Below are 10556 nucleotides of genomic sequence, written 5' to 3'. Positions count from 1 at the left end.
ATGGGGACTCTTCCAGCTGCCATCAGCACCAGCCAGCATAGTCAGTGGCTAACGTCCAAAAAAGCCCCCCCAACCCTAGTTAAAAATTATGTGCTGGAGAAATGTTTGATCAGGTACACATGTGACGTAGGGTAAGGCCCAAGACAACTTTCCTTAGCCATGGGGAAGAGAGAAGGTGAAAGGCGGAAATTCGCTACAGAGGCTTTGTGAAGGTGGGAGGAAGCAGGTCAGAAAAAAAAAACACCCACATGCTGGGCTGTCTTAAGCATATGCGGCACCAGGGGGCAAAGATCTGCCCGGTGCCCCCCCCTCCCAGTTGCCCAGTCCCAGGCACGCAGGAGGGTGTAACCGGCCAGCCGTCTCAGCGTCTCACTGGCTCGGTCGCTCCCAAAGTCGCGGTGCAGAGCAGAAGAGACCACTGCGGTGCTTCAACCAACGGGCGGGCTCTTCCCCAGACTCAACTCTCGGGCCCCGGACTCTCAGCCCAGCGCCTGGGTGCCCCGCACCCCTAGCCCCTATGGGTAAGACGGCCCTGCCCACATGAAACCTAGGAGAACAGAGTGCACTCACCATACTATTGGGGACTGCAGATATAATGCAACTCATGAGGTAAACATTTTTGTCGTTGGTCAATTGCCCCCCAAAATTCACCAGAATGGGAAACTGGTCAAACATTTGTTAAAAGGGGACTCCAAATTTTGTCTCAACCCTACCTAGAATCATAGAGTTGGAAGAGACCACAAGGGCCATCGAGTCCAACCTGATACATCAGTGCTAGAGATGGCATGGAGAGACCTTCTTCATTCCCACGAGGCCCAGTACCTTCCTGTTAATTTGCTCATCTCCTCCATCAAGTTTGCCTTATTCCTCTCTACCCATCCTAGCTTAGAAGTGTCTTACAATCCGAGTCTTCATTCCACCTCCTGGCTGCTGGATAGAGGAAGTCAGTTATTGTCTTCAGTAGCCTGCGAGGGTATTGATTTATCCCTTTTGTGCTGGAACAAACAGGAAGCTTGCCCTGCACGTGTGAACCTGGTGTCCACAGAATCAACCTCCCAGCTGTAGCTGGGAAGCCCTTTGTTTTCGATGAGTGGAGAGTTCCTTCACTTCTGCTTGAAGGAAACCACAGATATTTCCGCTAGCACAGCCTGTTTCCGTCTCTTAATAGGATATCTTTCTCTCCCGTCCAGCGAAGTCAAAATATGTAAAAAGCTGCCACATGTTCTGTTATGTCTCTCTGTTTTGTTTTGTTTTAATAGTGGGTCAAAAAAAAACAATGAAAAATGAGAAGGATTTCAACACACACACACCCCAAGCCTATGTGATAACAGCCCTTTCCTTTAGGCTAATGAGTACAACAAGGTCAAGGGAATCTGAACAGCCTTTGATTCAAGAAAGAGCATCTTTCCTCCTCTGAACTGTTGTATTTATAAAGTTTCATACTTAGTAAGGCATTCTGAGCCTCAGAACTTCCCTCTGCTTCAGTCCAGATTGACAACTGCCTCTCTTTATTATTTATTAAATTTGTATACTGCCCTGCATCCAAAGATTGAAGGGCAGTTTCCAACATAGAAAATACAAAATTAGAACACAAAACGCACAACAGAAACAAGCCAATAAACCCCCTCCCACAAACACAAAAATTCTCTCCATGTGAACCAACCCAGACCCTGCATTAGTCATCTCCGACCCTTCTACCTCTGATGGAGGTGTGGAGGGGGGACGGACATGAGAACAGATCTTTTCTGTGGGGACTCAACATTTGTGGAACACTTTCCCAAAGGAGGCGCACCTTCAAAATTATAAGGGCTTTGTATGCCAGCTTCACCATTTCCTTCATTTGGTGCAAGCATTTTCAGGCTAAATAGGACTCCATTTTTGCACCAGTACCTAGACACACACATGCACACACGCACGCACCACTTTAAATTGTTCTCCAAGATGTGAAAGGGAGGAAGAAGGAAAACCGAGACATTCTGGGATCAAATCAGAAACCGAGACAGCTTCTGTAATTCCGGGACTGTCCCTGGAAAATAGGAACACTTGGAGGGTATGTATCATGCAGTGTGCACATGCCTTTATTGTGTATTCTGCTCTGGTTGTTTTCATTTCCTCCATTTGTTTGTTTAGGATGATATTGTTTTATTGTATTTGGGCGCATGGTTAGTTTATATCATACTTTTTATTCCTGGCATTTGTCGGGGCTGGAGTCAGACGCAGGTCAGCAATAAAGGAAGCAGATCTCAGTAGTTAGTGAAGTTAACTCTTCACTAGAGTTCATTTAAGGAAACAAACAAACAGCTCGGCTTAGTGGTCTCAGCAACACTTCCCAGTAGGTCTTGCCCCTATGGAGCAGTTGCCGGAACTGAAGGTCCCTCCCTTCTGCCCTCTCTAAGGCTCCTCTTTTCCCGGATGTTTCCCAAGCAGTTTCAAACAATGTCTGCACACCTCTAGCCTCTGTTCTACTCTCCTCGTTATTCTGTTCCTGGAGACGGGGCTGTGGAGCTTCTCACAGCAGGAGAGGGAGACAGCAGTCCCTTGAACCCCTCCTCTGCTTCAGCCTCGGAGTCTGAACTGCTTCCTGTCACATGCTCTTCCTGCTCACTAAACCCTGCTGCCCCTCCAGCATCCAGCACCTCCTCCCCCCCACTCTTCTCCCTCTGACCTCTCCTTAGTGCTCCACCACCAATCCCCTGGCTTTGAGCCTTCCTCCTCTGGGGTTACCCTTGGGCTGGGGCAAAACTAGCCTTTGTTTCACCTGGGTCAAAGACACCCCCATTCACATTTGCGTACACAAACAAACAGGCTGGGAGCCTCAATGACGCCCCTCTGGAGGCTTCATCTGGGGTATTTAAAAAACCGCCTAGCGCTCCCCCTGTAGCTACGGCACTGCCTTGGGGGTTCCCTGGCTGGTATCTCCAACCACTCCTCTTCATCCATTCAGTTCCTGACAGTACCTGGAGATGAAGGGTGATTTCAGTTTCATATTGTAAATTTAAAGTTGTGTTGTATATGTAAACGCAATACGTAAGGGACTGTAACGCAGGGGTAGAGCACATGCAAAAGTTCTCATGTTCTTACTTTGTTTTCTTTTAGACTTAAGTACCAACCTAGCAGTTTGAAAGCACGTCAAAGTGCAAGTAGATAAATAGGTACCGCTCCGGCGGGAAGGCAAACGGTGTTTCCGTGCGCTGCTCTGGTTCACCAGAAGCGGCTTAGCCATGCTGGCCACATGACCTGGAAGCTGTACGCCGGCTCCCTCGGCCAATAAAGCGAGATGAGCGCCGCAACCCCAGAGTCAGTCACAACTGGACCTAATGGTCATGGGTCCCTTTACCTTTTTTACAGTGGAACCTTGGTTGTCAATCACAATCCATTCCAGAAGACTGTTCGACTTCTGAAACGTTCGACAACCAAGGCTCAATGGACGGCTGGCAAATTCCAGAAAACGGAGAAATGCTCCTCGTTAAACTTCCGAGGCGCGTTCAAAAACAAACAATTTCTTCCAGGTTTTCGGCATTTGAAAACCGAAATGTTCAGCTTCCCAGACGCTGAAAAACCGAGGTTCCACTGTAGCTGTTTTATCTCAGTATATTATAAAAAGGTACTTTGTAATATGTATGTATTTTTGTGCATCTTTGAATAAGTATCAAATAATATTTTTTTAAAAAACAACAACCCAAAAGTTCCCAGATTCATACTGCAGCATTTCCAGGCAGGGCTGCAGAAAACTCCTGTCTAAAACCCTAGATAGCTGTTGCCGGTCAGTGCCGACAATATTGTGCAAAATGGGCAAATGGTCTGATCTGGTACAAAGCAGCTTCCTGTGAGAGAAAGTGGGGAAATCGAGTGTGGTGTGTTCTGATTTTCTGCAGTTCTATTTCTATGGGAGGTTTTCAAATAAGAGCCATGCGATGTCCCCCTACAACATGCTAAACTAGCAAAATGTGTTCTGTTTGTTTGTGTCCTGTGGAAAACGCAGCCAAGACATTGAGGCTGCTCCTGGTGATGTAGCTTGCGCGTACTTTTGGTTTTGCACCAATTTGTGAGCCAATTTTGCCTATGCCAAAAAAAAAAACCAAAGAGCAGGCCCTGAATGTGAAGCCTTTCACTCCCCAGAGTCTAATAAACGATGACATGGTGGGGCTTACGGCCCGCTGCTTCCTGTGGAGGCCCGTCTCCTGAGGTGGGCATTTGGAGAGGCCGAGGCTCTGATTTCTCCCTGATGGGGTGGCTCAGGTTTCATTGGCACCAAGTGGCAGGCATTGTTGCTGAAAATAGGGCCAGAGGATTGGTTGCCTAATAATTTTTTCATGCTTGAGAGCGTTCTCTTTCTCCACAGGCTCCACTTACAGTCGCCTGAGACTGGCTGTTCTCCTCCCTCTAGGCAGGTGTAGGTTACCTGGGCACCACAGCAATGGTTTTGTGTAACAGCCTCTTGTAACACTTAATGCAGCTAAGTGAGCACTGTAACAGATACACAGCTGGAGGATTGTTTTTCCAGGGACGCAGAAAGGAAGGACTGGGTTTGGTGTCACTTTTGAATCCCCATTTTGCAGCGGCCGTGTGGTCCTGGAGATTAAAGAGCTGGGGAAATAAAGGAACTGAGCTCCCGTGTCTGTGTGCCACTGAACTGTTGCTTTACCCTTGGGCATGACGCTCTCTCTCTCTCTCTCTCTCTCTCTCTCTCTCTCTCTCTCTCCCTCCAAACTGCAGCATGTTAAAGCGTTCGCAAGTCACGAGAATGAATAAAAGCGGAAGAAGAAAGGTCCAGCACACAGTCACCTATCTCTTTCCTTTCTCCTCAAAGCCCCCATTTAATTTTAAAATGTGTAACTTCACAGCACAACCCACCATAAAAGGCCCTGTTCATTTAGTAATGGGTACATGGAGGCAGTTCAGCTCTGAGACATACACACATACGCACGCACGCATGAGATTCGCCCTGGGCATTAGGAGAAATATTTCAATTGGCTCTTTTCTTTTCTTTTCTTTTGCTATCCCCTAGGTCCATGGTTGAATTAAAATACCTCTGCATGTATGTATCATTGGAAGAAAATATGACAGTACATTCTTGCATGCAAATCCGTTAATGGACAGGGATATTCTTTTTTAAAAAAACTTTTAAAATAATATGAATGCTTAGCACTTCTATAACATATTTAAAATGTTCAAAGAGCTGCCTATACATATATATATATGATCTGTTAGTAGCCTAACAGATCTGGTTAGAGCATGGTGCTGATAACGCCAAGATTGCAGGTTCAATCCCCATATGAGACAGCTGCATTTTCATTCCCACTTTGCAGGCGGTTAGACTAGATCAGGGGTAGGCAACCTAAGGCCCGGGGGCTGGATGCGGCCCAATTGCCTTCTCAATCCAGCCTGCGGACGGTCCAGGAATCAGCGTGTTTTTACATGAGTAGAATGTGTCCTTTTATTTAAAATGCACCTCTGGGTTATTTGTGGGGCATAGGAATTTGTTCATTATTTTTTTTCAAAATACAGTGGAACCTCGGGGTGCGGACGTAATCCGTGACGGAGGCACGTCCGCAACCTGCAGCGTTCGCATCCTGAAGCGCCACGTCTGCGCAGGTGCCGGTGCGATTTGGCACTTCTGCGCATTCGCAAAGCACAATTTGGCACTTCTGCGCATGCGCGAGCAGCGAAACCCGGAAGTAACCCGTTCCAGTACTTCTGGGTTTCCCACGGTCCGCAACCTGAAAACACATAACCTGAAGTGTCCGTAACATGAGGTATGTCTGTACAGTCCGGCCCTCCACAAAGTCTGAGGGATGGTGGACCGGCCCACGGCTGAAAAAGGTTGCTGACCCCTGGACTAGATGGTCCTTAGGGTCTCTTCCAACTCTACAAATCTATGATTCTATATCTACGATAGCACTGCAAGGCAGGCTGGTACTATCCTATAAACACTAAGAGGAGCCTGCTGGTTCAGACCAATGGCCCAACCCTGTTCTCACAGAGGCCAACCAGATGTCCCAATGGGAAACCCTCACACAGGTTCTGAACCCAAGAGCAATCTCCTCTCTTGCGGTTTCCAGGAACTGGCATGCAGAAGCATTACTGCCTCCGATTACTATCCTACACTTCCATCTCTGTCTCTCTGGTTTATACCTTGCCTTTTCTTTACTGACCTGCCCATGTTGCTGATGGGGAGCCTGGAGAAAACAATAGCTTGCCTAATGAGTTTCTGGCAGGGGTGAGGTTAGGGCCTCACATCTTTTGCCAGCTCCCTGTGCTACAGCAAAGATATCGGTCCTTCGCGATGTTACTGGCAGGCTGGTGGGTTCTCGCCCTGTTTCTGGAGCACATGGAGCAGTTTCAGAGAGAGAGAGAGAACGAGAGGGCTCAGGTGTCAGTTTAGCTTCTCCATACATTTACAGTGCAATCCTACACATGCCTATTCAGGAATAAGTCCCACTGACTTCCATGGGGCTTACTTCTCAGTCAACATGTGCAGGACTGAGCTGAAAATCCATTGTTCCTTCCCCAGCTTCTTCACAGCAAAGCTCAAGAACGCTCTTTGCAACAACAACAAAAAAGTGGTTGCACAGCGTTGTCTTTTTTTCGCTCTGCTCCACACATCTTTGCCTTTCCCCCCGTTTTCTTCCCCTTCTCCCTTCCGGTCCAGGGTCATAGAAGTTTCCTTTGCAGAGGCGGAAAGCAAACCTGCATGTCTTCTCCCCTCTTAGCCTTGTGGTAAGAAGGTCATGTCAGGCTGCCACCCTGCCGTGGGGGCAGATTCTGAGCTGTGTCAGCCCATGGACCCACCTGGTGGATTGGATAAGAAATTGCACCACCTAATCGCCAAGCAAGCAGGAGGTTGCTGTCAAATCTGCATAGGGATTCCCAAGCTGAGACAAAGAACAGCAGCAGATATTATTATTATTATTATTATTATTATTATTATTATTATTATTATTATTATCATCATCATCATTATCATTATCATTCATCATCATCATCATTATCATTATCATTATTGTTGCCATATTTTGAAGAGCAAAAAGGAGGACACTATGGCAACTCTCATTTTATATACTCCTACTAGGGATGCGGGTGGCGCTGTGGGTTAAACCTCAGAGCCTAGGACTTGCCGATCAGAAGGTCGGCGGTTTGAATCCCTGCGACGGGGTGAGCTCCTGTTGCTCTGACTCAGCTTCTGCCAACCTAGCAGTTCGAAAGCACGTCCAAGTGCAAGTAGATAAATAGATACCGCTCCGGCGGAAGGTAAACGGCGTTTCCGTGCACTGCTCTGGTTCGCCAGAAACGGCTTAGTCATGCTGGCCACATCACCCGGAAGCTGTACACCGGCTCCCTCGGCCAGTAAAGCGAGATGAGCGCCGCAAGCCCCGAGTCGGCCACGACTGGACCTAATGGTCAGGGGTCCCTTTACCTTTACCTTACTATATGTAGGCTATAGAAGCTGTGATTACAGTGGATGCTTGGGTTGTGAACATGATCCGTGCGGGAGGCACGTTCGCAACCCGCAGTGTTCGCTACCCGCAGCGCCGTGTCTGCGCATGCACGGGTTGCGATTCAGCGCTTCTGCACATGCATGACCACCGAAACCTGGAAGTAACCCATTCTGGTACTTCCAGGTTTCGGTGCATCCGTAACCCGAAAAAACGCAACCTGAAGCGTCTGTAACCCAAGGTATGACTGTATATTGCTGAGGTGGGGCAGGGGAAGAGAAGAGGAAAGGAAGTTCAGGTCAACCACCTGTTATGTCTATGTCTCATCCAGAAAGACATTTGGCAAATTAAAAAAGAAATTTTACCCCCAAAAAAGAGGGGCGTGTCCTGGAAAAAGAGGAAACATGGCAACCCTTATCTAATCACGTACATTGCAACTTTCACGTGCAAAGGGTTCTGTGCCCTTGTTTCATTTCACAATAACTCTGCGACGTAGGTATTTATTCCCATAATACAGATGAGGCTGAAGATGTGTGCTTTGCCCCTTGCCATCCAGTGCGAAGGAGGGCTATGAATCCGGGGATTCCAGACACAAAGTATTTGTCTGATCCTGCTACTTAGAATTCCCTTTATGCTAGTACAGGGAGGCAAAGCTCGTTGCTGAAGATGAAATGTGTTGCTAGGCTGTAAGACAAGGATCCCCCATGAAGCTCTTTTTCCACACCTACTTCCCTACAGAGCTTCAATAAAAATACACCGGGCAGGCCAGAATAATCACAGCCTTTGTATAATGCAGAAAATGATTATATTGTGTCATGCAATGTAACTGAAACGTGTTTTTGCTTTCTGAAAGGAGACCCTCAGAGAGTGGTGGTGTTGTTTTTTGGCGGGGTCATATTTGACAGTATACCCCAGTGATTTCAAAGGGACTTGGCTATTTAGGATTGAATAAAAACGTGCAGGAAGAATGCTGCAGAGTACAGCCAGGTTTGCTGTGCAGCCCAATCTTTTTCTGTGCTTCTTCTGAATCATTCCATAGTAGTACAGTGGTACCTCAGGTTGCAGACGCTTCAGGCTACATGCACTTCAGGTTACAGACTCCGCTAACCCAGAAATAGTACCTCGGATTAAGAACTTTGCTTCGGGATGAGAACAGAAATCGTGCTCCGGCAGCGCAGCAGCAGCAGGAGGCCCCATTAGCTAAAGTGGTGCTTCAGGTTAAGAACAGTTTCAGGTTAAGAACAGACCTCCGGAATGAATTAAGTACTTAACCCGAGGTACCACTGTACTGTGAAGGGCTGTTTCAGTTGTCTGCAGGAAGAAGGGCATAGCATCTAGGCATGGGGCGGGGCGGGGGGTTGTTCTAACATTTTGTAAATACAGTGGTACCTCAGGTTAAGTACTTCATTCGTTCCGGAGGTCCGTTCTTAACCTGAAACTGTTCTTAATCTGAAGCACCACTTTAGCTAATGGGGCCACCCGCTGCCGCTGCGCAGCTGGAACACGATTTCTGTTCTCATCCTGAAGCAAAGTTCTTAACCCGAGGTACTATTTCTGGGTTAGCAGAGTCTGTAACCTGAAGCGTATGTAACCTGAAGCGTATGTAACCTGCGGTACCACTGTACATGGGCTAGGATTGAGAGGCACTGTCAGATCTGACCAGGGTTTGGATATTTCTGAAGGTGCAGGAGCGGAGAACAGGATTCAAATGTACTGCCAGCACTGTGCTGGCGATAGGAGCAATCCATGCTGCTGCTTCACTCCAGCCATGGCTATTAATTTAACAGAAATTCACATAATAAAGAAGGGGATTTACCATCTGAGGAACTGCATCAATATTCTCAGAAGCAGCCTTGTTTACAATGTTCCTGGAAGCTTTGCTCACAAGGAGAGAATCAGCATTGACCCCTAGGACTTGCAGATGTACAGCTCAGAGTGTGTGTGTGGCTAATAGCTTGAGAGGACAAAACACGCTGTTAAAATGTGTTCCATCTTCCAGGAAAGGGACAGAGACCATCAGAAGGAAGCAGCCTGACAGCAAGCCTGGAGGGAATCTGGCCAACAGTGGGTGTGAAATCAGCGTGTGAGTCCTTCTACTCTGTTATCCGGGACAGAGGTTGCCAGAGAAAATTAGTTTAAACTCAAGGTACCACATGTCTAAAAATGAAAAGGAAAAACCCCTTGCAGCTATGAGAACATGTTTGAAATGCTGTGGGGGAGTGGGCTGCTTAAGGAGGTTTGATTTGACATAGGGAAATAGCAAACAGGGGGTTAATAAATGCCCCCTTTCTCCCCATCTCCTCTTATTAGCTTCCCCAGTCACAAGAGAGCCAACTTTCAAAAACAGGGTCCATTGTTCTAATGTGCATCTGTGCATAGAGTGGAAGTTCCCTCCTGACTTGGGGACTTCCCTGGCTTTTTTCTGGCCCACGTAGGACCAGACAAGGATAGTTAGCCTTGGCGGAGACTTGATGCTTTCATCCCCCCAAAAGTTTTTGAGTTTCTGCTGAAATGAGGCTGCATTTTAATGTTGTATTTTAATCTTGTTTTTTAAGTTGTATTTCAATCGTTTTATATCTGGTGTTAACTGCCCTGAGCCCGGTCTTGCCTGGGGAGGGCAGGGTATAAATAAAAATTATTATTATTATTATTATTATTATTATTATTATTATTATTATTATTATGACATGGGTATGTGGCTTTTTAAAAATAATTTTCCTTGGGGTATGTGGGTGTTAAACATATTATTTATTTTTATAACTTTATTCTCACTTCTCCCAGAACAAATCAGTTCCAGAACAAATGATTTTCTTTTTCAAAGAACTGGTTTTTATTTTTAAAAAATATCCCTGGAATACAAAGAGCAGACTTGAAAATCGACCAGGATACAGCGGAGGGGGTGTGGGAACTCTCGTGCACTGAGGAGTGTCTTGATCTGCAGAACATTAGCAACTGAAGACTTTCGCAGCATGGAGACAAAATTGTAAGACGCCAACGCCTACAGATCAAGCTGTTCTAAAAGGCACAGCTCCAGTCTAGGGCTGAACAGTTTGCAACCTTAACAGAGAGTGCTGTCCTTTTAAAAATATATTTTACTAGTTCTCGTGTTGGAATCTGAGG

The sequence above is a fragment of the Podarcis bocagei genome, assembly GCF_964188305.1.
Source record: "Podarcis bocagei genome assembly, chromosome: 2".
In the NCBI taxonomy this organism is placed as follows: Eukaryota; Metazoa; Chordata; class Lepidosauria; order Squamata; family Lacertidae; genus Podarcis; species Podarcis bocagei.
Note: the sequence above shows the minus strand (reverse complement) of the source record.